Source organism: Pongo pygmaeus, chromosome 8, assembly GCF_028885625.2.
Source record: "Pongo pygmaeus isolate AG05252 chromosome 8, NHGRI_mPonPyg2-v2.0_pri, whole genome shotgun sequence".
NCBI lineage: Eukaryota > Metazoa > Chordata > Mammalia > Primates > Hominidae > Pongo > Pongo pygmaeus.
In genome coordinates this window covers 48,073,034-48,098,208 of record NC_072381.2, presented here as the reverse complement: position 1 = coordinate 48,098,208, position 25,175 = coordinate 48,073,034, and the positions used below count along the sequence as shown (strand labels likewise).

General features: G+C 43.4%; 1 pseudogene; it reads left to right on the top strand.

Moving 5' to 3' along the window:
- The first annotated feature begins 1,410 nt into the window (after positions 1-1,410).
- LOC129045007 (uncharacterized) lies at positions 1,411-8,982 on the top strand (annotated as a pseudogene).
- The last annotated feature ends 16,193 nt before the right edge of the window (positions 8,983-25,175 follow it).

Sequence of the window (25,175 nt, the reverse complement as noted above, 5' to 3'; positions counted from 1 at the left end):
GGAGCAGTGGAAGATCTGAAGCTAAGGGTCTCAAGGTAGGCTGGTGAGCAATCTCACAGCTGGGAAAGTCTTGCAGACCCAAGACAAGGAGTCCCTACTTTCCTTCTTTGATTTAGAAACTTTTGTGAAGGGAGATAGCTGTGTGAAGATATGGGAGAAACCAACCCTCTACTTAAATTCTATAGGTTTAAGGTTTACTATGGTTTGTGTTGATCAAAACCCTTTACAGCCTATACCTAGAGTACTCAAACTATGAGAGACAGAAGGTAGAATTGGTGGTTACCAGGATCTAGGGATGAAGAAAATGGGGAGTCAGTGTTTAATGGGGACAGAGTTTCTGTCTGAGATGATGGAAAAGTTCTGGAGATAGACGGTGATGAGGTTGTACAACAACGTGAGTGTACAAACATTACATTATGTACATCTTACCACAATAAAAAAAGTCTTTTAAAATATAAACCAAAAAAAAAAAAACTTCTTTATAATCTCTTTCAAGTGAGGAATTACCAAGTGCTCAACAGGCTGCTTAGAATGGGAGGCAGGGGTGAGGGGCAATGCCAGACACATGACCCGCTTTGTACACTTACGATTGCTGTTATTTATTGAGTGCCTACCCTCTCTGCCAGCTCCTACGCTGAGCACTTTACATGTACTCATCCTAATCCTAAAAAAGAGAAAAGGAAAGAAAAACAGGAGCCTGTAAGGCTGCGAGGTGCATCGTATTTCCCACATTTTACGGAATCAACTTAGTGTCCTTGTGGTAAGAGTGTTTCTGGTGAGACGGTAAAGTTGTGTGTTTGTGAATTGTACATCATTCAGTTCAATTCTTTTGGAGTTAATGATTCTACAAGAAAATATAGTCGAACTAGACATTCACTTACAGTGGAGATCTGCCGGGGTCCCTAACTCTTAGTAACAGAACTGCCCCCTCCCCTTTCCCTCATGCCCAGAGTCCTAGTAACACAGTTGCCCACGGAGAGGCTGCTGCTCTCAGGCCCTGGTCAGGGTGATGGATGTGAGTTTGCTCAGTCCTTCCTCCAGGTGGGATAACCAAGAATTTCCAGAATTTTTACCTAAATTGGAACTGGCACACAAAGCATAAAGTCTGGCAAAAGAGGACTAAGCAGATACATGTGAAACTACCACAGTCAAACAGCCTCTAGTGGCACAGCTGTGGGACATCGATGCACTTGTCAAATGGTGGGGACTGGACATGAGGCTGCAGGCCACTGTACCATCCTAAGGCCACTCAGGACAAGGCCAGTCCCCAATTTGTTTCACTGTGAGAGGGCTGCGCGGTCAGAGCTCAGACACAGTCACCACACTCCCAGACTTGGATTCAGCTCCACATCGTGTCACCCTGGGCAAAGGCTGTACATCTCTGCGTGCCTGGGTTTGTCACCTGGCAGCATGGATGCTCAAGCGACTGACCTGTCAGGACTGCAGCAAATGAACTGAAGCTGGGCGAGCGCGCAGGCTGGTGCTGTGTGGAGCTCTAGGGCAGAAGGCGCTCACCAGGGTTGCCCAGAGCGGGGGTCTGTGCGCCGCGGGCTGGGTCCGGGTCACAGGCGCTGGGTGAACAGATTGAGAAGACAAAATGAGGATGTGCTCCTTAGATGCTCACGAAAAGCCTTCTTCCCCTTGGTTGGGAACGACCTCCCGGACACTAGTCCCAGGCCGCACCTGGAGTCAGCCGCAGGCAACTCAGAGGAGCGCGAGCCCGGGGGCCTCGGGAGGGCCTCGGAGGTGGGTGGGGGTGAGGGGAGCCTCGGGAGGGCTGCGGGTGGTGAGGGGAGCCTCTGGAAGGTTTGGAGCCCGCTGAAGGCAGGCGATGACGCAGGCCCAGTGCACGTGTCCCAGAGCTCCTGTCTAGGCACACGGAAGCTCCATGTTGGTTTCTTTGTACCCATATCACACTTACTGTATTTCTTCTTCTTCTTTCTTTTCCTCCCCCAGCAGCTCTAAGCGTCCTACAGCTTGCATGGAAAGGCAACAGGGACTTCCCTTTTGCACTGTCTGCGGGTACCACTGTTCCAGCCCTGAGGGGACGAGGGGACGCTGCGCTGTGGGGAAAGTCCGGGTGGCAGGAGGTGGCGGGGCTCCTGGAGGAGGTGCTGGGATGCGCTGCTGTGGCTGCTGAGAAAGGTCCTGAGTGGGCAGCCTGCCCTTTCCCCGAGCTGCAAGGGAGCCCGGTGGGGAGGACCGGCAGGGTCTCTGGGAGGCAGGAACAGGGGAGCCTGGAGTCTCAGGGCTGTCGGGAGCAGAGGCGCTCTGGGTGGTGAAGGTCCCCAGCCTGCCCTCCCTGCTCACTGCGGGGTCACGCGCCCGCTCTGCTCTGGGCCTCCCCTCAGCCCTGGCCTCCAGGCAGTTTCCTTTCTGCCAGGTAGATTCTGTGCGACTTCATTTATTCAGAATCTGGATCAGCAAATGAACACTCAGGTAGGAAAGGGATGTTTGGAAGGGTGGAGAGGCTTCCAAGCAGGCACCCACCTGAGGGGCCCCCTGAAGGGAAACAAAGGGGACTTAAAGCCAGGTTTCCAGTTCGGCCACCCCTTCCTTTTTTTGTCTTTTGTCTTTTTTTTTTTAAAGAAATGTAAACAAAGAGCTTGAATTATTTTGAAATAACTGTTGGTAGCTGGACTGTGTTCTCTTGACCACAACATTGCTCTGGAACTGAACCGCGTGGGTCTCTGCTCTTCCTAAGTGTTACATAAGAATAGTGAACACATGAGGTCAGCTTCTAAACCAGTTTCTTCCCATAATCTCCTGGACCAAGGCCCAAGCAGGGCTGAGAGGAGCTCAAGGTCCCACTCTCACCAGGATGGGCCTCTCTCTCTAGTTGGCAGGAGGCGATGAATGTCGCCCAGTAATTTAAGGTTGTTCATGTTTGGATAGAAAAGCCAAGCGCAGGCCCATAATCTAGAGGATTGCTTGTGGCAGGCAGAAGGCCATTAAAGGCAAACCCAGACAAATAAAAAAGTGTCTTTTGAAGCTAACAGAGCAGATCAGATTGGTGAAAAATAGATGAACAATAGCATTTGGAACAAAACTTTCAGCATAGTGCTTGCCCGAGAGTACTTACAGCCCTTTAAAATTGACAGTGGGACCAAGCACCATGGCTTACAACTGTAATCCCAGCACTTTGGGAGGCTGAGGCGGGCAGATCACTTGAGTCCAGGAGTTTGAGACCAGCCTGGGCAACATAGTGAAAACCCTCCACTACTAAAAATACAAAGAGTAGCCGGGCATGGTGGCGCTCACCTGTAATCCCAGCTACTTGGAGGCTGAGGCACGAGAATTGCTTGAACCTGGGAGGCAGAGGTTGCAGTGAGCCAAGATCGTGCCACTGCACTCCAGCCTGGATGACAGAATGAGACTGTGTCTCAAAAATAAAATAAAATAAATAACATTGCCACTGGGTGGAATTGTAGACAAGGCAAAGACGTGTCTATACAGTTCCAACCAAGAGTAAGGCAATTACAAAAATCCACTTTTGCATACCTAAGGGCATTGCTTAGATATTTGGAATCATATATCTGGTTAATTTGAGTTTTTTCATAGAAAGCAGGTAAACATAGCCAAATTTTATAATGAAGTAAATTTTCAATCTCATGTTAACCTTAACTCTTTCATAGTCTGAATAGACCATATTCACAGTGATATGAGAGCCAGACATTTTAAATAAAATCATAGGAATAATGTTCTTTGTTTATGTCACAATTACACTAAGCCAGCAGTCCCCAACCTTTTTGGCACCAGGGACAAGTTTCATGGAAGACAATTTTTCCACGGGCAGGGTGTATGGGTCAGGATGAAACAGTTCCACCTCAGATCATCAGGCATTAGTTAGATTCTTATAAAGAACATGCAGCCTGGATCCCTCATATGTGCATTTCACAATAGGGTTCATGCTCCTATGAGAATCTAATGCCACTACTGATCTGACAGGAAGCAGAGCTCATGTGGCAATGCTCACTCACCACTCACCTCGTGCTGTGCATCCCAGTTCCTAACAGGCCACAGAGCAGTATCAGCCCATAGGTTGCAGACCCCTGCTCTAAGTAGTCCAAAATGGCTTACCAAATGCAGCCTTCCAAATATGCCAGATATTCTCACTGTGCACTAAAATTTCTTTATTATAAAAGTCAGAGTTAGTAAATAAAGTTATAAAAACAAAAGACACATATAATTTAATGTAAAATATAATCCAAATCACGACTCCTTCCCTATGACTTTCTAAAATGTAGTATTTTTCTTGGAAAATGTCACAACTTGTAAGTGTGGCAAAAACTCACTAGAAACATCATTCTGAGTACTCCAGTGACAACATTGTTAAAACACTCTGAGTCCATGCATTTAATATTCTATATTAAGGCCTCTCTACTCCCATAATTTCCCCTACATAGCACTATGAAGTCATGTAAGGGTAGTCAGAAGGAAACAAAACTATTAAAAATATCCTCCAAAAATGAAAAGATGCCAAAAAATCACACAAGGACTTAATAACCGTGGTATTTACAATGGAAAATAATGCTTCTGCCAGAAACTCTGTTTTTACTAGCCCAGACTTTTTTTCATGTTTAATTTTATATACAAGCTTTTTGCCTGGATTTATGATTAAATTATTTTCTTTTCAACTCCCCTTTGTTACCTTGGTTTTATCAGTATTGAACCATTTGAATTCTGCAGCAATAGCAAACGAAAGTAAAAACCAACTTCTATACACAGTGCTCTTTAGGCCCAGCTCTAATCACTGAACCAACTGTAGGAGATAGATACTATTACGTCGCTCTGTACACACGAAACTGCTGAAGCACTCAGAGGCTGAGTAACTGCCCAAGGTCACACAGTTGCTAAGTGGTAGAGCTGGGAATTGAACTCAGGCAAGGCTGGCTCCAGCGCCTATGTTTCCACCACTTTTCTAAGCTGTCTTTTTGTAGCATTTCTAGAACTCTCAGAGCAGCAACCCAGTGATGTTAGCCCAAACTCATCAATTTTGCAAGTTATAGGATCTGTCTGCTCCTTGAACAAACCTTTCTCGAGCATGAATTGGATTCATGTTTTTGCATCTGTACAAAAGGCACAGGGACAGACAGGGGAAAAATTGTGTCACTACTCCTGAAAGATTCAGAGTCTCTGAGTAAGATGAAGTCATAGAAGTTTAATTTGTCTTTTGGCACCAGGAGGGGCTGAGCTCAGACTGCAGCATCTGCTCAGCATAGCCTCCTCCTCCTCCCAAGTCATTCACTCTGGAGTGAGGGGGAGCCTTCGCTGTGCTCTCCAAAGCTCTTTCCTGCCCTAGGGTCCTGCCCTCGACCACCCTCGCACATGAACTCATCATGGTTCTCCGCAGGTCTCCTCTCTGATGCAGCCATTACTCCACCGTCATGTAGAATATCTTCACCTGTTCCTCTTTTACTCACAGGAGAAAGTTCAGCCTCAGGCCAGCACTGAAGGCCCCAACTTACCTGCTACAACCCGGAGTCACCTCCTGCCACTCTCTGGGACACTGTGCTCCCAACATAGGACTACCCTGACTCTTCCACCTTTGCTGGGGCCTTTGTCTGTTCTCATCTTCTCTCTTTCTTGGCCTTATGTCATGTCCTCCACAAAGCCTCCCCAGCTCCAGCCCTTATAGTGAGAGGTAAAATATTCCTCCTCTCTGTGCTCCTCTCTGAACCTGCCTCTACCAGAGCATTTGACAGAAATTTTAACAGCCTTCTAGAGCATAAGTGATCCTCTCCTCCTCCCCATTCTCTCTAAGTTGGAAGCCCCCTGAGGGCAAGTCACCACACTTTCCAGCCTGTGGGATCTATCACAGAGTTCCAGGAACCTGAAGGTCAATAAACCTGCCTCCCTCCTGGAAAAGAATGTTCTGCAGCCTCCCTGCCCTGCAGGCTGAACACGGGGTGACTCTGCAGAGACAGGTTAGAGCCCCACTCTGCTGCCCCGGCCAGCCCTCAGCCTCAGCTGCCGTCTCTCTCTCCAGAAAGGCCACTGCAACCCTCTGCATCCCCTTGGTGTCTGTGCATGTCTGTGAAGGGCGGTGCAAAGCCGGGGGTGGTAAAATGAGGCACAAATTAGCATTAAAATATATACAATTCAGTAAGCAGTATTACACTGAGGCTTTGCACAAAGCTCCAAGGGAGCAGGAAAGAAATTGGAACTTCCCCACCCCAACCCCGGGATTTTACAGAAAACTTCATGTGTCTGGTGGCCCTACAACTGAAGGATGAGGTCAAGATGGGACCTGCTCATCCCCAAACTGCCCACCAGACCTCAGTGTGGCTGGCGTGTACCACAGCATCGGTGCACACTCAATCCATGCAGAGAACTCAAGGAACAGCAAAACGCAGGCCCAGTGGGGTGGAGTCCTGGGAAGCCTGTGGACAACTGCAACACAGCACTGCAGGATTCATTCATTCCTTCAACAAACACCACTGAACAGGTACTACATACTGGCCAAGGGCTACATTAAGGCTAGATGATGAGCAGACCACTCCCCATGCCCAGGGACAGATGAGGGGGATGGCCATGGTTCAGATGCACGACCACTTGGCCCAGTGCCAGCTGCTGGAAGAGTGGAGACTGGCATGGGCTGTGCGTGGGCAGAGAGGTTTCCCCAGGGAAATGGCTGCTGTGGAGGGAGGGGACAGGGGTCAGGGAGAGAACTGGAGATGGCAGAAGCACCAAGGATAAACAAGACCTGAAGGGGAGCTCCCACCCCAGGGCTGGAAGGGGAGCCCCAGAGGCATTCCAGGCTGGAGTGATGTGTTCACGCCTGTGTGTTACTTTTCTCTTCCCCAACTGAAGTCCAAGAAAGACCTTGGAGAATAGTCAGAAGTCTCAAAAATCTAGCAGGTTGTAGCTTGGATTTGGGGTTGGGGAGGGGGTGGAGGTGGACATAAGAGCCTTGGAGGAGGTAAATTAGTAGATTTAGGAGAGGGGGGCTGAGAGGAGGCTCTGGGACACTCCGATTATTCACTTACATCACTGAACCTTCACCACGGCTTCTCTGACATATCCTTGATGCATTCATCAGATAGTTATGAAAGCTTCAGGGAGGGCTTGGAGACAAAAAACTATCCAGGCTCCTGCATGCATGTAAATATTATTTTCTTGAATTCAAATTTACACAATAAGTTGGCTGCAAGCAGAATTTGTTTACTTCAAAGCCCTGTGCATGCTCTCTGACAGACAGGAGGCTAAAATTAGCTTGATACATTTGTGGGCATTTTTTTCCTAATTTTAATTAGAAATCAAATTTAGATTATGTTAGGAGTATGTAATTGGTCACTAATTAATTTTTTTTTTACCATCACACTGCTCTGCCAATTTTCTAACTAAAATTTTAGCGCCACAGTACTTATAGGATTTTTTAATGCGTTTTATTCACGGTTTCTTGTGTTTTTCCAAAGATTTTTTTTTTCTTCTGAAATTTTCTTTTCTAATCTTATCAGTGAACCTTCCTCTAGTTATCAGGGTAATTCCTAATTTCCATTAAGCCCCAGAAGCTCTTCCCAGGACACACAGTGTATTTTCTTTTTCTCTTTATTCATCTTTGAATGAATATGGCTGTCAGCTAACTTGTCTCAAGTGTCAATTTACATGGTATGTAAGCCCTGACCATTGATCTTTCTTTCTGTAAAGCCTCATCAAGATTATTTTTTAAAATATCTCTAGCTCATTCTAAAGCATCTTCTAGAGTCTGGGAGGAATTTCTCTCATCATTTTAGGAAGACTGAGAACAATAAAGGGTCCACTAATCCCTTAGTTATGGAATGTCACATCCAATGGAAAAACACACAGGGCTGCTTCTGGAAGCTCCAGATCAGCCACAGAGCCCCTCCGCCCATCTCACAGGCTCACCAGCACCAGAAACCAGCTCCAGAGGAAACGCTCGGAGGCCTGCCGTTCACAGAGAAGGCCAGCCGTCATGTTTTAAAGGAAAGAACATTCATTTCCAGAAAGCTAAAAACCTAAGACATGTGACAATGGAATCATTAATCTACCCTTTGGTGACCACTCTGACTCACTTTCCCCGGCTATAAATCATAAACGCTGTGAAATTGTCAGTGCATTGGGAGGGGCCTTTTGCAAAGGCCTCCTGCACCCCACACCTGATGCTGACAAGGGGCGCGGTCCCCCACTGCACCTCTCTGTGCTTCCAGCCCTGCCCCTCTAGGCACCAGAAATCACTGCCATAGGGAGCCAGGTCCAGAGAGAGGCACCCAGGAAGGTCTGGGCTCACCTTGGCCCCAGCTCATCTACTGCTGCTCACTCCAGACCCTCCCTCTGGCCCCAGGCAGCCCCATCCAGGGCTCAGGGATGGCCTGAGCACCAGGCAGGCTGGGCTTCGACCCTCTCAGCCTAACTTTCCTAACTTTCAGGATCTCACCGTGTTGCCCAGGCTGGTCTCGAACTCCTGGGCTCAAGCGATCCTTCCACCTCTGCCTCCCAAAGTTCTGGGATTACAGGCGTGAGCCACTGCACCCGGCCTTACTTTAAAACTTAGCTTAGGTGTTTTATTCCTATTAAGTCCTGAGGAAAATAACCCCTCTGTAGCATAAGTCTTCCCTGTGAGACCTCTCCTGACCCTCCACCCTTTCCGCCCCCAGGACAGTGGCCCTCCCCAGCAAGCCATCTACATGACCCCCAGACAGAAGGCAGGCTCTTGAAGGGCAGGTCTGGATCCCTCTCACCACAACACCATCACCGTCCCCAGGTCAGTGCACTTTGCAGGTGTGCAGGTGTCCCCCAGATGGAGGAGGCTCGCCCACAGGAACTCCACAACCTGGGGAGACTCCCCTGTCAGCCTCAGTTTGATTATTTTCAGCTCAAGGAGATGGAAATGTCGGGACTAAGGGGCTGTAAAGACTCTTTAATTCCTACAGCATTGGTGACAAGGAACATCTGGATCTCATCCTCAGTGGTCCCTGCCCCAAGCAGCCAGGGACCCAGAACCATACTCACCTCCTCTAGGGGCAATAGCATATGGGTGCCGGCCACCAAAGGCCAGCTCAACCCAAGAACCAGCAACCATTTCAAGTAGGGCACAGGGAGAGTCCCAACACCTTATGTTGGTTTTACTAGGACTGAGGGGGTGGGTCCACAGTGACATCCAAGTACAATTCTCATTTCAGTTGGGGCTGGTTCAATACTGACACTCAATGAAAAGCATCCTTATCTCATTCAGGAAATAGATTTTTCTTTCTGTTCTTCCAGAAGCATTATAAAGGGATGCCTAAATAATTTCTAGGCAGAGGGACTTTCTACCAGGGCACCTACAAACATCACACACCCCTTTCCTTTCCCCTTTTGCAGTCTGCAAAGTCCATCTTCTACAAGAGTCATGCGGTGCTTGGCTCTTCCTCACTGAAGAACAAAAAGCACGGTCACAGCCTGTTACCCTTGCTTTCTTCCCACAAAGGAGAAATTGTTATATAGGCATAGCCAGAATCCCCAAAGGGTGTCCTACACAAATGCCAGAACATTCAGATCACACACGTTCTCTCTCTACACACATACACACACACACACACCCCCATCACACTGGTGTTGGAAGAATTCTGAAATATAAAAGTCTTAAGATGGACCCTAGGCTGGGCATAGGGTGGCTCATGCCTGTAATCCCAGCACTTTGGGAGGCTGAAGAAGGATTGCTTGAGCCCAGGAGTTCAAGACCAGCCTGGGCAACATGAAGAAACCCTATCTCTACAAAAATGAAAAAAAAAATTAGCCAGGCATGGTGGTGTGTGCCTGTATTCCCAGCTACTCAGGAGGCTGAAGTGGGAGGATCACTTGAGCCCAAGAGGTCGAGGTTGCAGTGAGCTGAGATCACACCACTGAACTCCAGCCTGGGTAAGAGCTCAAGACCCTGTCTTACACACACACACAAAAGATGGACCCTGAAAATGAATAGGTTTCCACAGGCAAAAAAGGAAGAACGTTTGGAAAGGAAGAACCCTGTGATTTTGATGTTTAATGACCTGCCTGACAAGGACTGTAGCCACCTCAGGCAAGAGAGTCAGTGGGTTGAGTCCTGGCTAGCTGGTCACTAACTTAGTGGCCTTTCAAGCCACTTGGGCCTTGGCCTCCATTTCTGCATCTGTCTCTTGGGGACCATAGTGGTCCTAGGCCAGCTGCATCACAGGGTGCATATGATAGAAGGATCTAACTATGAGTTAGAAGTGTCTTGCTAGGATATTGTTAGTCATTTCTATCATTAAAGTCAAAGTCTAGCATTCAGAGATGTTAGAAGGTCACGTTTGTGTGATGAGTGGTTCAAAACATGGAAGACTTTGAATGCCAAGTGGATGAACAAGTAGTACTTACACTAAAGGAATTTATGAGGGATAATGGAAGCTTATATTTATTGAGCAACTACTATGTGCCAGGCACAAGATTTTGTGAAACTGGTGCTAAATATTTACATTTTGCTGATGAGGAAGTGGGGTCTCTAGAAAGGGAGAGATTTCCATATTGACACCCACTTGGTGAGTGTAGGAACTCTACCTTAGAGCCAGGTCTCTCTGCGCCCAAAGGGAGTGACTTAGCAGAAGGGAAGGAGTGGAAAACATCCCCATCACTCTCATATCCTCAAGATCCCTTGTTAGTGCAGAGGCCCCTGGGAGCTTCTTACATGTGTGTTTTTAACCTAGTCGGCCTGTTCCATTAGAGGCTGTTTTCCACTCTCTCATACCTCTGCCTTCTCTAATTCTGTTCTGGGACCACTTTCCACTTGGAGAATTCATCCTCCTCCTTTGCACCCTTCCCAGTCTCCTTCACCTCCATTCCCATAAACTTCTGTGCATGTTCCTGTTACAGCACTCAGCCTGCTGCAGTGGAATGCCTCTGTTCTGTGCATTCTTTCAGGAAAAAAAATTACGTCTTCCAAAAAATATGGAACCAACCACTAATTATGGCACATCTGCTTTGTTTCAAAAGTGAGCGTGGACAGGTCCAGGATGTTATCTCCAGACTACTCTGGAAAGCTCTCAGTATTCTCGGAACTCACAAAGGATATATGAGCAATTGCTCAGTGACTAGGCTGCAACCTGTTTCTGTGGGACTCCGACAATGGCCTCACAGCCAAAACTGTGGGAAGATCTAGGAAGAAGCAATAGACTCCAACCTGGGTCAGATGAAGGGCAGAGGAAATAATTGAAAATCTTATACCAAAGAGGTTAGAAACAAAAGTCATTCTCAGTGCAGAAGAGTAGTAGAGAATCATTTAAAAATGTGCATCCCTAAGAGGCCGAAGGAAAAGGAGCAGAGGCTGAGCAAGTGTCCCTGTGTGACAGGAAAAGCTGTAAGCGGTGTCTGCGACTTTCTCTCCCCGGCCACATCGCCATTCTCTGTTAAGGGCCCTCTCACTGAGGTCAGTCGACCTCTCTCCTTAAAACTAAAAGTGACTGCTGGCATGCAGTTCCTCTCACATCTGGATTGCTAACCACCTGCTCCCCAAATTTAAAAGTACAATGGGATTGAATTCAAATTTTTCAAAACTTAGGAACTTAGTGGGCCAACTTTGCAAATCATAATTGATTTCCAAGAGAGATGTCCTATTATATTTGTTTAACAAACATGGATGTTTCATACATCAGATGCATTCTCAAGGTGTCATCTAATCCTCTTTTATTTACTTATTGAAAGTAGGGCAAGCGTGTGTTAAAAAAATCTAAATATTTAAAAATGATAGCAAATCTCCCCCACAACCAGACTCCCAGATTCCTTGCGAGAGATAACCATCATGAACAGTTTTTCTGGGCCTCCAGACATCTTACACATATGTAAGCCCATGTATTCACTTGTGTTCATTGCCTTCATATCCTTTCATATCAAATTAGAGCAGTCAGTGCCTACTCTTCTGAATCCAAGTTTCTTTGCTATAACAATACATTTCAGCACATTCAGACTCACTCATTCTTTTTCAAAACTGTGTTGTATTTTATTTTAGGGAAGAATGATCATGCATTTTCCCAAGTCCCTCTAGATTGGCATTTAGGTGCGTTCCGGCTTTTGCCTTTACAGGTAATACCACACACTTGCCATTGCACAAAGTTGCTCTCCCAAAGCATCAGAGGCCCTTCCCCTACCTTGCCACACTGGCTAATATGGGACAGTTTACCCTTTTCCAGGCTCAGTGGTGAGCAATCCTATGCTGTCTCTTTATTATTTAGTCTTTTCTTTCTCTATGGACTACCATGTGTGTTGTCAATTTTTCCACTGAGTGTGGCATTTTGGTGACAGATTTGTAATCCCTGGCTTTACATTAGTGACATGTTCTTTTTCTGACGTGTTTGGCAAGTATTTTTCCTGTTTGACCTTTTTTTAAATTTAACTTCTGCCGTATTTTTCATTGGTGAATTTTAGTTTTATTTTTATGTACTCATATGCATGAGTCTTTTCCCTTATAGTTTCTGGGTCTTGTTTTGTTTTGCTTAGCAAGGACTCACCCACTCTCTTGAGAGACAAACAAGAAGACTGAAGTAAAGTGAAAGATGTACTTTTGTCTGGAAGAGGAACTCTCAGAATATGTCATGTAGTGATAAATAATTTAATGCAATCACAAAACATTCCAAACATGTTCCTTTTTAGAAACTTAGTGATTTTTTTATAAATCAAAAAAATAAATAGGGGGGTAAGGTAGCAAATTTGGCTCAGTCAGATGTTAAAGTCTAGAATGATTAAAATCCAGTGATTCCAGTGCAGAAATAATCAAAGAAATAGAACAGGACAGAATCCAGAAGCACAACCAAGAATAAATGAAAGTATTGGATTTTATAAATGTAACATTCAATGCCGTAAGCAAGCAACGCCACACACAAAAAAGGTTCAATTGGAGGGCAGGGCAGGGGAAGGAGAAGGAATGTAGTCTCCTACCTAAGTCCTCATACCAAATTTATTGGCGGTTGTGGCAAATATTTAAACATAATAAATGAAGCCACAAAAGTACCAGAAGATAATGTATTTTTATAATATTGGGATAAATAAAGGTTTCTACACATGCCCAGAATTAATTAATCATCAAGGAAGTGACGAACAAATTTTACTATGTAAGATATGCATAGTTCTGCAAAACCATATGATCAAAATCAAACAACAATGTAAAAGCTGGGAGAATATACTAACAAGACACATGACAATAAATAAGTATTCACAATGCACAAAGAATTTTTTTCAAGTAGTTAAGAAAGTAAGAAGATAAAGATAATGATCAAATTAATGTAAAATATAAGAAAGTATAAGCAAACTTAATACATAAAACCAAATGTTCAGAATCAGCAAAGCTGTGAAAAAGAAAATGACCACAGCCGCACAATGGGAGCACCACTTGGCAATAGGTTGAATTCCATGTCATTGCCAGTATTTCATCCTTTTTGACCTACAAAATATCAATTTTTCAATCAAAATTAGAAGTGCACATAGTCTTCGAGTCAAGAATACTACTTTTAGATATTTTTAATATATTTTAACATGTACAGCGGATATTTATACAAGTTTTATTATCCATTGGATTGCTTAGAAATTTTTTGTTAAGTCCAAAAATACCAGTGTCATGCAGGGTATAGCAGGGTATACACTGCTTGTGGGTGCAGCAAGTGGTACAATCAATAAAAGAGTTACGTGGCAACAGCCACCAACAAAGTTGAAGATGTATGTCTCGTATCATGCAGCAATTGCCTTCCTAGGCAGGTGTGTGTGCATGTGGGTGTGATACATACGTTCTATTCCTATGATGGCAAGTACTGTTTCACAAGATATATGCATCTTCAATTAGTCCATGTTACATGATGTGTACCTGTGAAACACACATGTATACATGTACACATATGAATGTATATGTGTACACAGTATATACATGTGCATCTGCACATGTATATACTGTGCACATACAAATGTGCATATGCATAGCATAACATATAATGTATACGGGCATACGCAAACATGCATGTATGCCTGTACCCTAGAGAAATTCCCACACACATATATATATACAGTAACATGTGCAAAGACATTGATTTGTGCCATTGTTTATAACAAGAAAAAAATGTACACAACATAGCTGTCAGGAAATGCATGTGTAAGTTGTAGCTTATTCATACAGTGGAATATCATGCAACAGAATACGCAAATTAGACCTATATGTATCTACAGGGATAAATATCAAAAACACAAGGCCAAATGTAAAAATCAAGAAGCAAAATATATGTGAAATATGATTCCATTTGTATACGGATATATCCAAATGTAAAATTATACAATAACACTGTTAATGAATTATACCAACTTAAGGAAAAGCAGTGCTGCTGAGGAGCAGGCAGGAATGAAGGTGTAAGGCCTTTTGAGCTTGACATTATCGTTCTTAAAAATTCTGAAGCAAATTGGCAAAATATTAACATGCTAATAATTAATAGAAAAATCTCCCTATATATTTCAATGAAAAATATATGTAATGTCCTATTCATGTCTTCTTACAAGCATGCATATATATCTTTACATGAATACATAAAACATACTGTTTATTTCTCTTTGCAGTCCTTTTTTTCTCCTATTTCCTTTTCTCTCCCTTTTGTTTCATCCTTCCTCCCTGCACCCAAGACACCCTCTAATCCCACCTCCCCACACTCCAGCCATCCATGCTAATAACCAGTTGTGCTGATTTCCATATTGCCCCCTGCTCTCACAATCATATACAAATGTCCATTCATCTTTGTATATGTGTATGTACATATATACAATATGTAATACTTATGAGTGGATGGTAGGTATGTTGTATGTGCTTTCTTCATTTTACTTTTCCCACTCAACAATATCAGATGGAAATCCTGTTACTTTTCTCTTCCTCTCTCTCCTCTTTTTATCCACTGTGTTATAGTTTATGCTATGGATGAACAGAACCTATTTAACAGTTCCCTTACTGAAAAGTGTTCAGTTTGTTTAGTTTCTCTGAACAATGCTGTAATAAGCATTTTTGTCCAAAGATCCTTATCCATGATGCCTCATTTTACAGGCCCTAGAGGATACCTACATGTGATGGTTAATACTAAGTGTCAATTTGATTGGATTGAAGGATACAAAGTATTGATCTTAGGTGTGTCTGTGAGGGTGTTGCCAAAGGAGATTAACATTTGAGTCAGTGGGCTGGGAAAGGCAGACCCACCCGTAATCTGGGGTGGGCACAATCTAATCAGCTGCCAGTGAGGCTAGAATATAAGCAAGCAGAAAAAAATGTGAAAACGAGAGACTGGCCTAGCCTCCCAGCCTACGTCTTTCTCCCGTGCTGGATGCTTCCTGCCCTCAAACATCAGATTCCAATTTCTTCAGTTTTGGAACTCGGACTGGCTCTCCTTGCTCCTCAGCCTGCAGACGGCCTATTGTGGTACCTTGTGATCATGTGAGTTAATACTTAATAAACTTCCCTTTCCTTTGGCAACACCCTGGCAGACACACACAGGATCAATACTTTGTATCCTTCAATCCAATCAAGTTGACACTCAGTATTAATCATCACATGTAGGTATCCTCTAGGGCCCATAAAATGAGGCACCAATGCTTATTACAGCATTGTTCAGAGAAACTAAACAAGCTGAATTTTATATTTATTCCATTAGTTCTGTCCCTCTAGAGAACCCTGACTAATACACTACACTTATCCAAAGCTTTCCATATTAGCATGGCAAGAAAGGTCACGAGTATATTACGAAGGATTAATTTTTTTCTTGTTTGTTGGAAAATTATTTCATTTTTTTTTCAGATGACTAGCAACCCAAATATACAGAATTCTTGGATCACAATCTTTTTCTCTCACTCCCTTTTGTCTTTCCTCCCCAAATATTGTTGGGATAATTTGGAGTAAGAATGATCTTTTTCCCCTTATAAATGATTTTCTTCTTTCTGGTGCTGACAGGATTTATATTCATTTTTGAAGCATAGTCACTTCCATGGAACATGTCTTGGTGAATGGTTACTTTCTTTTTCCTAAGACATGATAAGCACTCTTATCTAATAATTCAGATCTTTTGTCATTTCCGGAAAGTTATTTGAAACTATTTTAAAAATCCTTTCTAACTATAATTTTTTTGTTCCAAAGTGCTCTTTTCTCCATTTGAAGTGCATCAGTGGTGCACTGGAACACATTTGCCTGTTGCTTGTACTTACCATAGTATTCAAATCCCCCTCCATCCTTTGCATACTGTATAATTTCTAAAATCTCATCCATATGACAGTTCCATTTTTGACAACATCAATTCTAATAAACTCAGTAGTCCTGAGGTGCTATACTTGTTCCTCTCCATGTATCAATTCTCCTTGCCTCTCATTTTTTGATCTCTAAGTTGCAGAGCTTGTGGTTGTACTTCTTTAAAAGTATGAGTATTTGTTGTTTGAAAATATCTTATTTAGGTAAGATATTTAGGTACTTTACTTAGGCAAGTGTTCTTCCAAAAGAATTTTCTCTATATCCTGCAAGCTACTTTTTAAAAAATGTTTAGGAGAGGAAATACAGAGTGCTTTCTTTTTGTTTTTGTTTTGCTTTTCTCTTCTGCTGACTTTTCTTTAACCATTCATTTAAGGCCTGTTATCTGCCCCTAGACACTTTAAATGAATTATCCTCACCTTTCCTTGCTGTTTATTTGAAGTGTTTGGAATTTCACTTTAATGTTTCTGTTGGCTTTTTAGCAGTACCTCATTGCATTACATTTGGAGTGATTGTTCTAGAAATTACAATACATTTCTTTAACTTTTACCGCCTACTTAGAGCTGGTATTGTACCACCCAACTCAAAATATAGAAATCTTATGACCATAGAGGTTTGGAATAACATTTGAGTGCTACTCTTAACTCAGAAACTTGAGTGCCTGAAGTTTATGGTTTGTATTTTTATTCCATTTTCCAGTAGTCTGATGAAGATAGGACAAGAAATGCCTTGTCTTGAACATACCTCCTAAATTCGAAAAGGAAACAAACCATTGCCTTTTGTCTCTTGTGCTTCCTCCCCATTTGTGAGCACATACATGCAAGCATGTTCACACACACACATACACAACCATACACTTGTACAAATGTAGGCTCTCATGCTGCATATTTATGTTTTTAAAAACTGTTGATCATTTGGAAATCAGTAAGATTTTAACTCCTTCACCAGTTCATTGCTGTATGAGGAGTGGAACACACACTGTGCTATAGCATGCTTTGGGCACACTTCCTGCCCTCCCCACATTCATGCCCTATGCACCTTTGCAATACTCTCCCTTGGGGCAGGGCATAATTATAATCCTCTGATCATCCAACACAATGTGAAGAATAATAAAAATTAACTGCAAAAACAAAATTGCACATTTGGAAAAGATGCAGGATTTCATGAGTTCACAAGAAATGTCAGGGCCTGTCTGATCACATCACACCTTCCACCTGTGACTGACTCAGACCAGTCACCAAAGAGTTAAGAAAGGCTCTTGACAACATTGTTGAAAGCTTCTAATGCTTTTGCAAAAATAACAGGCTTTTTAATTTGCTGGGAAGGGGTGCTCTTGTACCACTAGCCTTGAGCTGTGCCCATGATAATCTATAAGAAAATAATTTATAGATCACAACAGATGAACACAGATTTTTTTAAATGATCAATTTTATCACAGTTCAGTGGTAAGTTTATAGAACAAAAAAAGGAGTGTCACTTGATAATGAGAAGAAACCTTAAAAGAACAAATGTTAAAGGGCAAACAACCCCCTCCCCCACCACACAGACACACACACACACACACACGTATACACACAATCCTTAAATTCAAAGGCAGTCTCTTGCCTCTTTCCTCTGGGAAAATCTAACTTAATCCCTTCAATGATCCCAGGGCTTCAAAAACAAAACCCTGGATTAACACCCTGAATTTAAAATCTGGGTGTCTTGAATGTCTTTGAAAGTACAATCTCAAAAAGCAAAGAAAAAATCTTCAGGTGGGAGAGGAAAAAAAATACCTACAACAGAGAGAAGAAAACACACAATATCCCAATAAAATATCTTGGCACCTGTATGCTTGGCTGTACATGCACCTATGTTGTACATGCACACATGTCCATGGATACCCCTAGCCCCTACTTACACGGGGAAGGTAACCGTATAACCTATCCACACATCTGGCTGCTTCTACCCCAGCTAACCGACAAATACTCCCAAATATTTTGCTGTTGGTTGATTTGACAGCCACTCTGGAATAGTTGGTTGGCAAGAGATTTTAAAGCAACAGAAAACCCAAGGTTGGATGGATTTGCCATCCCCTCCACTTAGTAAAATGGCTTCCAGTAAGGGGTTGTGCCAGTATTGGCTGCTAGCTAATTTAAGGTCCAGTGGAAAATGAAAATAAACAAGTATTAATCCTGAGAACCTTTTTGTGGAGTTATGAAAACAGTCTGTTATAAAACGCATCCAGATGTCAGCCAAGAGTGAGTCAATTGGAATAATAGCTTCAAGTGAAACCAGCAAAGGGCAGCAGGTCAGGCTGTGGGGATTCTGAGGAATGCCCACTCACAGACCCAGGAGCGCACCGCAGTGCACCAGCCTGGAGCCTCGCCCACGACACAGAAGTGTGTTAAACGATCTATAAAAAGAATTTATGGATCCCATGGACCAACATCGATTTTTTTAAATTAATTTTGTCACAGCTTAAGGGCAGGTTTATAGAAGACCAAGACAAAAAAAAGTGTCATTTGATAATGAGAAGAAACTTTAAAAAAGCAACATTTTATTTGACAATTATTAAATTTTTATACCAGTGAAAACAGTTTAATTTTATAAAGACCTATAAAACAATCTCCTGTTGATACACTAGCCCTGTTCTTCAAAAACACATGCCTAAGGATATTTACTGGAACATTTAATATTAAGACCTCTGAAGTAATCTACAAGTCAATCTGTGGAATATTGGTTAAACAAATGATGGTACACTTCTACAGTAGAACCAAATGCAAGTGTTTCTTAACTAATTAATTTTTTATTTATAATTGACAAAATGCAAATGTTGAAAAGGGTGATAGACCTCCTTGACAACTGCTGTGAAATCATGTCTAGCATAAATTAAGTATGAAAAAGCAAGTAACAGAGCATTAAACATCATTATTCAGCCATCTTTGCATAAATCAGTCTATCAATCTATGTTTCTCTGATTGTCTATGCAGGGAAAGTTCTAGAAAGAAGCCAATGTTCATGGTGGCCACCTCTGAGGAGTGTAGGAGCTGAGGGCAGAGGAGCTTTTCCTTTTTGTGTTGTAGTTTTCTATACTGCTTTAATTTTTCACATTAACATGTATTGTTTTTGTAAAGCTTTTTAATTAATTGGTTTAAAAGAGAAGGGGAGGGAAAGGCACAAGAGCGAGCAGCCTGTTGGGGTGGAAAGCTAACTAACAGGGCATTGGCGATCTGTTTCTTAAAAGGAAATGGGACTCCTATGAAAATACAGAAAACCTCTGAAAATGCAGAAAGTCCAACGGTCACCACAAGGCAAACAGTTTTACCCACTGTGTTTTCTCAAATGAGTGAGCAATTGCCTAAAAATACTACACGGTGTGGTTGCGTGTGTTCAGTCCCTACTCAGGATCCTGATAGCATCTCAATTACCTGATGCCAACTTCACTTTAATGTTGACTTTTTATTTTAAAAACGAATTGCTGATCTTTGTCTGTGGAAAAGCTCTGAAGTATTTCGGTCCCTGCCACCTATCTGGAGGCCTCATGGGCTGCCACTGGAAACCTGTGGCTGTCAAGGACCATGAGAGTTCCAGGTGGAATGTGGGGATAGAAACTCCTAGGACCATCTCAGGGCTGAGCTCACAAGGAAGCCCAACACAATGAGTGGTCCCTGTCCAGAAGCAGGCATGCTGACTATGTGACGGGATGCCTGGCGCATCTTCAGGAGAAGCCAGCCTGCTGGGTTAGGCCAAATCCCCGACTCTGCGTAGTCATGGGTGGGAGGTCCTTGCGACGTGGGTTGGAGTAAGGAAGTTTTTGCAAAGAAGGTAGGAATACCACGATGCAGTGTCCAGGACACACTTCATGAAGCCCCGAAAGTGAATCTAAGCATGTATCAAATTGAGTGGCCAGGGGGAAAATGCTAATATAAGACCTGGGTACAGATAGTGGGGTTAGGAACCTGAAGGATAAGGTGTGAGCAGGTGGGCTGAGACAAGTACGAGAAGTAAAGGGCTGGAAACAGTCTGTTTTTGTGGCCTGCCTTCAAGTTCCAGCCAGGGATTTGGTCCACTTAAAGCACCAGGAATGGGAGGTTGGCCTTCCTTTTGCAAGGGCAGGGCTCTCGATGCCCTGTGTATTCTGGGCTGTTGCTGAGGGGGATGCTGGGTCCCAGTGCTGCGAGCAATATGGGAGCTCACATCTCCTGGGCCTCACCCTCCTGCTTGCTTTGCTACAGCCTCGGCGCACTCCTTTGCCTGGCTGTGGATTTATTTATGTACCTAGGTGCTGTGAATGAACACAAACTGCGTGCTCCAACCAATGTTTCTGTGCATATGTGTTGGGATGGTTGATTTTATGTAACAACTTGACTGGGCCACAGGATATCCAGACATTTGGTCAAATAGTATTCTGGGTGTGTCTGTGGGGGAGCTTCTCAGTGAGATTCACATCCAAGTTGGTAAAGTGAGTAAAGCAGATTGCCCTCTCCGGCGTGGCTGGGCCTCATTCAATCCATTGAAATCCTGAATAGAACACAAAGGCTGAATAAGAAACGCCTCTTATCTGACTGCCTTGAGCTGGGACCTCGGTCTTTTCCTGCCTTCAGACTCAGACTCTGGAACTACACCGAGGGCTCTCCTGCTGGCTCTCCAGCTTGCCGACTGCATATCTAGGGACTTTTCAGCCTCCATATGATGTAAGCCCATTCCTTATAATAAATCTCCTTATATAAAGCTGTGCAAGGTTGCTAACACCTATAATCCCAGCACTTTGGGTGGCTAAAGAGGGAAGAATGCTTGAGGCCAGGAGTTCAAGACCAGCCTGGGCAACATAGCAAAATCTCATCTCTACCAAAAAAAAAAAAGTTTAATTAGCTGGACATGGTCATGCAGGCCTGTACTCCCAGCTACTTGGGAGGCTAAGGGAGGAAGAGCTTGAGCACAGGAGTTCAAAGTTGCAGTGAGCTATGATCATGCCACTGCACTCCAGCCTGGGCAACAGAGTGAAACCCTGTCTCAAAATAAAAAACTCTTTACACACACACACACACACACACACACACACACACACTTCTGTTTTTCTGGAGAATCCTGGCTAATACATCTGTTTGTACAGTTATCTCCTTAGGATAAATTCATAAGATATTTCCCAAGAAAAACCTTCTAGATTTTCCCACATACTGCCCAATTTCCATTCAGAAATGCTGTGTTCATTACCTTCCCAAACAGCCCTACTTCTTATGTTGCTTCACTCCACCTGGGCATTGTTCCACATGTTCAATGCTAATTGACCATCTTGTTTAGGATTTTTTTTCCTTTTCGTGTATGTGATCTGTGCTTATGTCGCTTGTCCATTTTTATCTAGTTGGTTTCTTAGGTCAGGTTGTCTAGGAAAGAGATTCTGAAACAGAGATGTGCATGCAGGATGTCTGGGGCTCTCAGAGCAATGCCTAGAGGAAGGGAGGGCAGCAGGGCAGAGGCAGGGTAGAGGCAGGGTGGAGGCAGAGGCACAGAGCCCACAGCAGGGGTGCCCTGGAGCTGGGACAGCCTTGCAGTTGTGGGTCACACTGGAGGCAGACTACCCCTCAGGGGGGCCTTCAACCCTATAGGAGGCAGCTTTCTTCAGCAGAGGGCAATTCCTGGGAAAGGACTCACTGTGAGCCTTTAGCTGCCAACTTCTTGGCAGCTGGGGAATAGGAATTCAGTCCTGAAGGAGGGATGTAGGTATGGACCACAGCACCCACCACAATTAGAGTGTTGGTAGTTTTCATATTGGTTTGCAAAGCTCTGTGCATGTTGATAATATTCATCTTCTGTCTTATTTTTCCCAATTCAGCTTTATTTGAAATTTTTATTATAATATTTTCCATTCCGAAGAGTTTTTTCATTAATTTGAGTCGATTCTATCACATTTTCCCTTAAGGTTTCTGACTCTAAAATCTTGGTTTGAGAAGCCTACCCCAGACTAAAATTACAAAATTATTATCCTGCAATTCCTTCTAAGGTTTTTATGGCTTTTTTATTTTACATATAATTAATCTGATAAAGATTTACACTTATTACTGTTGTAATTTTTGTTGCCAGTGTTTTGCCAAATAAGTAACGAGCTGGGCTAATGTATCATACTGAGTAATAAACCCTGGCTATGCTGACTTAAACACCATTTTTATTAATTTTAGGAATCTTCCTGCATATATGCATCTGTTTCTGGATGCATGTTTCTGCTCTGCCTCTCCCCATTGATCAGTCTCCCGTGGGGTTGGCTCAAGGCTAGTCTGATCATTGAAACATGGTGATACTCTTTAATAGCTACAGCAATTACCAGAAAATTGCTGTCTTTTCTAGAATTTTCTTGGCTTTCCTTGCATGTTTCACTTCCCGATAAACTTTAGAATCCCTTGGCTAAGTTCTGAAGAGAAATTAAGTTAGGTTATTGACTAGAGTTATACTAAGTTTGCACATCAGTGGAAAGAGCTGACATCTTTATAACACTGAATGCACTCATCCTGGAGATTGTGCTATAGTTTTATGTTTTAAATGTTATTTTTATTATGCTTTTATCAGGTTTAGGCCATCTCTGTTAAGGAGATTAGGAAACTTTATTCCTTTCTGCAACAGTTTCTGGAAGAGTTTCAATAAAATAAATATGTTCCTTAAGTTTCAGCCACATACTCTTAAATTTTGGTTATTATTCTCTAAATAGTCTGTAATTGCAGTGCTGATTTTCTCTGTGATATCAGGAGTTTTGTTGTTTTTTTTTTTTTTTAAAGTATTCTGGGGTTTTCAAGGTGTGCCTGCTTACCCTTTTGCCATTTGTTTCCGGTTTTGTTCCATTTGAGAAACTGTTGAACATTGTGCCGGACCCACGTCTGTGGTTCTGTAGCTTTGTGCATTGCCACAGCGGGCTGTGTGCCCCCTTCTGTGATCTTCACTGGGAGTATCTGCACTTCTCTGGATCGAACCTTGGCGCCTCATCTTCATGTACATCCTCTGTTTGCCTCTATAATTCTTCTTTTCCTGTGGGAGGACTTCTATGCTGTGCTTTAACAGCCACATGGCAATGACCAGCCAATCTTTTGCTCAGGCAAGTTTCTGCATCACCCAATCTGCTGATTGTGCCTTCTGTGCCTTTTTTATTTTTGGCAACTGTGTTTTTCATTTTAAGTCCATGGACCGCTTGTCAAAGATCGTTCTCTTTCATAAACTTACATCTTACATTTTATTGAGAATCCAAGTCCAGATTTTCAAATGATTTCCCCTTTCTCTTGGAGTCAACCTGCTTCCTCGAGGAACATGTGTCAGGTGCAGGGTGATTTTTTTTATTTTATATATATATATATATATATTTTATTTTTTTTGGCCTGTTTATCCTTACAAAGGGAGGTCCACGCAGCATTGGGAGGGGTCTGTCAGAGGCTGCCAGCTTCTGGTTGACTTTCTCAAGCTAAGATCAAAGAATGGAGAAGTTGAGATTCCTAGGCATTCCGTTTTCCAGGTGAATTTCCAGGAGTGTGTGGGGGAGGTGGGGATAAATTTAGAACTAGAGATAGAAGTCACAGGAGGTTCCAGCTCGGTGCTGAGTGGTTTACGTCCTGTGTTTCTGGGGCAATGCCTGTCATGGCTCTGTGACCAGGTGGCCTTGTAGGAGCAGCTCACCCCTGCCCCTGCATGTGGTTCCTATAGACAGCTCTCCCACAAAGGCAACGGTGAGCACGGCAGGGAGAGCCCTGAACTCTGTCATAGGGGTTCGAGTTTGGCTCCACCCTCCCCAGAATCCATATGTTTTCTCTGTGGCATTTTGCTCCCATTTCATAGAATTCCAGTCTTCTTGCCTTTTGAGGACACCAGGCAGATGTTTTATAAAACATTCTTCTGTTTCCTGCAGAAAAAGGTTTTAGTGATCTGCTCTTTCTCTAAGTCCTCCATCCTCCAGATAACATGTTATTTTCTCTGAACTGCAGAGCTATTTCATGGGAACTTCTTTTTAATGTTTGCTCATATTTGAAAAAGGAAAAAAGTATATGCAAGCCTGGCATCTGCCAGCAGACACAGAGGGAGGATTGTCCTGGGCCAATATCCACTTCCTCCCCTCGGGGAGGTCAAAAGCCCCCCCAAAACCTGCACCTTCCAAGGACTGTCTGAGGGGCTGATAAATACAGCTCTTAGCAGAAGTTCTTCTTCAAAGCAGTCACTACTTAGGTGGAGCTGGGTCACAGATCCTAAAGACAGTGACATCCCCCTTGGACCACCAGTTTCTGTGACTAGAGAGTCAGATGCATTCTGTGGACCTTTTTAAGGTTCATGAGGAACAAAATCTACCCATCACATCATGTGCCACTCCCACCGCTGTAGTCTGAATGTTCATGCTCTCCAAAAATTCACATGCTGGAAGCTAATGTGATGGTGTTAGGAGTGGGGCCTTTGGGATGTGACTAGGTCCTGAGTGTGGGTCCTGATTGGGACCCCTGAGAGCTGCCGACCCCTTGCTCCATGTGAGGGGACAGCCAGAAGGCACCACCTATGCCCCAGGGAATGGGCCCTCACCAAATATCACATCGGACTTCTCAGCCTCCACAACTGTAAGAAATAAATGTCTACTGTTTATAAGCCACACAGTCTGTGGTATTTTGTCATAGCAGCCAGAATGGACTAAGACACCCATCTTTTCTTCTCTCACTTTCTCTATTTCAAAACAAAAATAATAAGCATATATTGCTATATGCAAAGCAGCAGGCTAGGGACCCTGTATGCGTTATTCCATTTAACTATTATGGCCACTCCATAGAGATAAGTGCTATGATTATCAACCCCATCTTATATGATAGAGGGGAAAACAGCTCAAAAAGGTTTAGTCACTTAGCAGAGGCCACACAGCTTTTAACTGACAACCACGGAATTCAATCCTGATTATCACTCATCAACCCATTTTGAAGGGGATCTGAAATCTGAGACAGCACAGCCTTCATGCCACCTTTTGCCCCACTGTATCATGGGC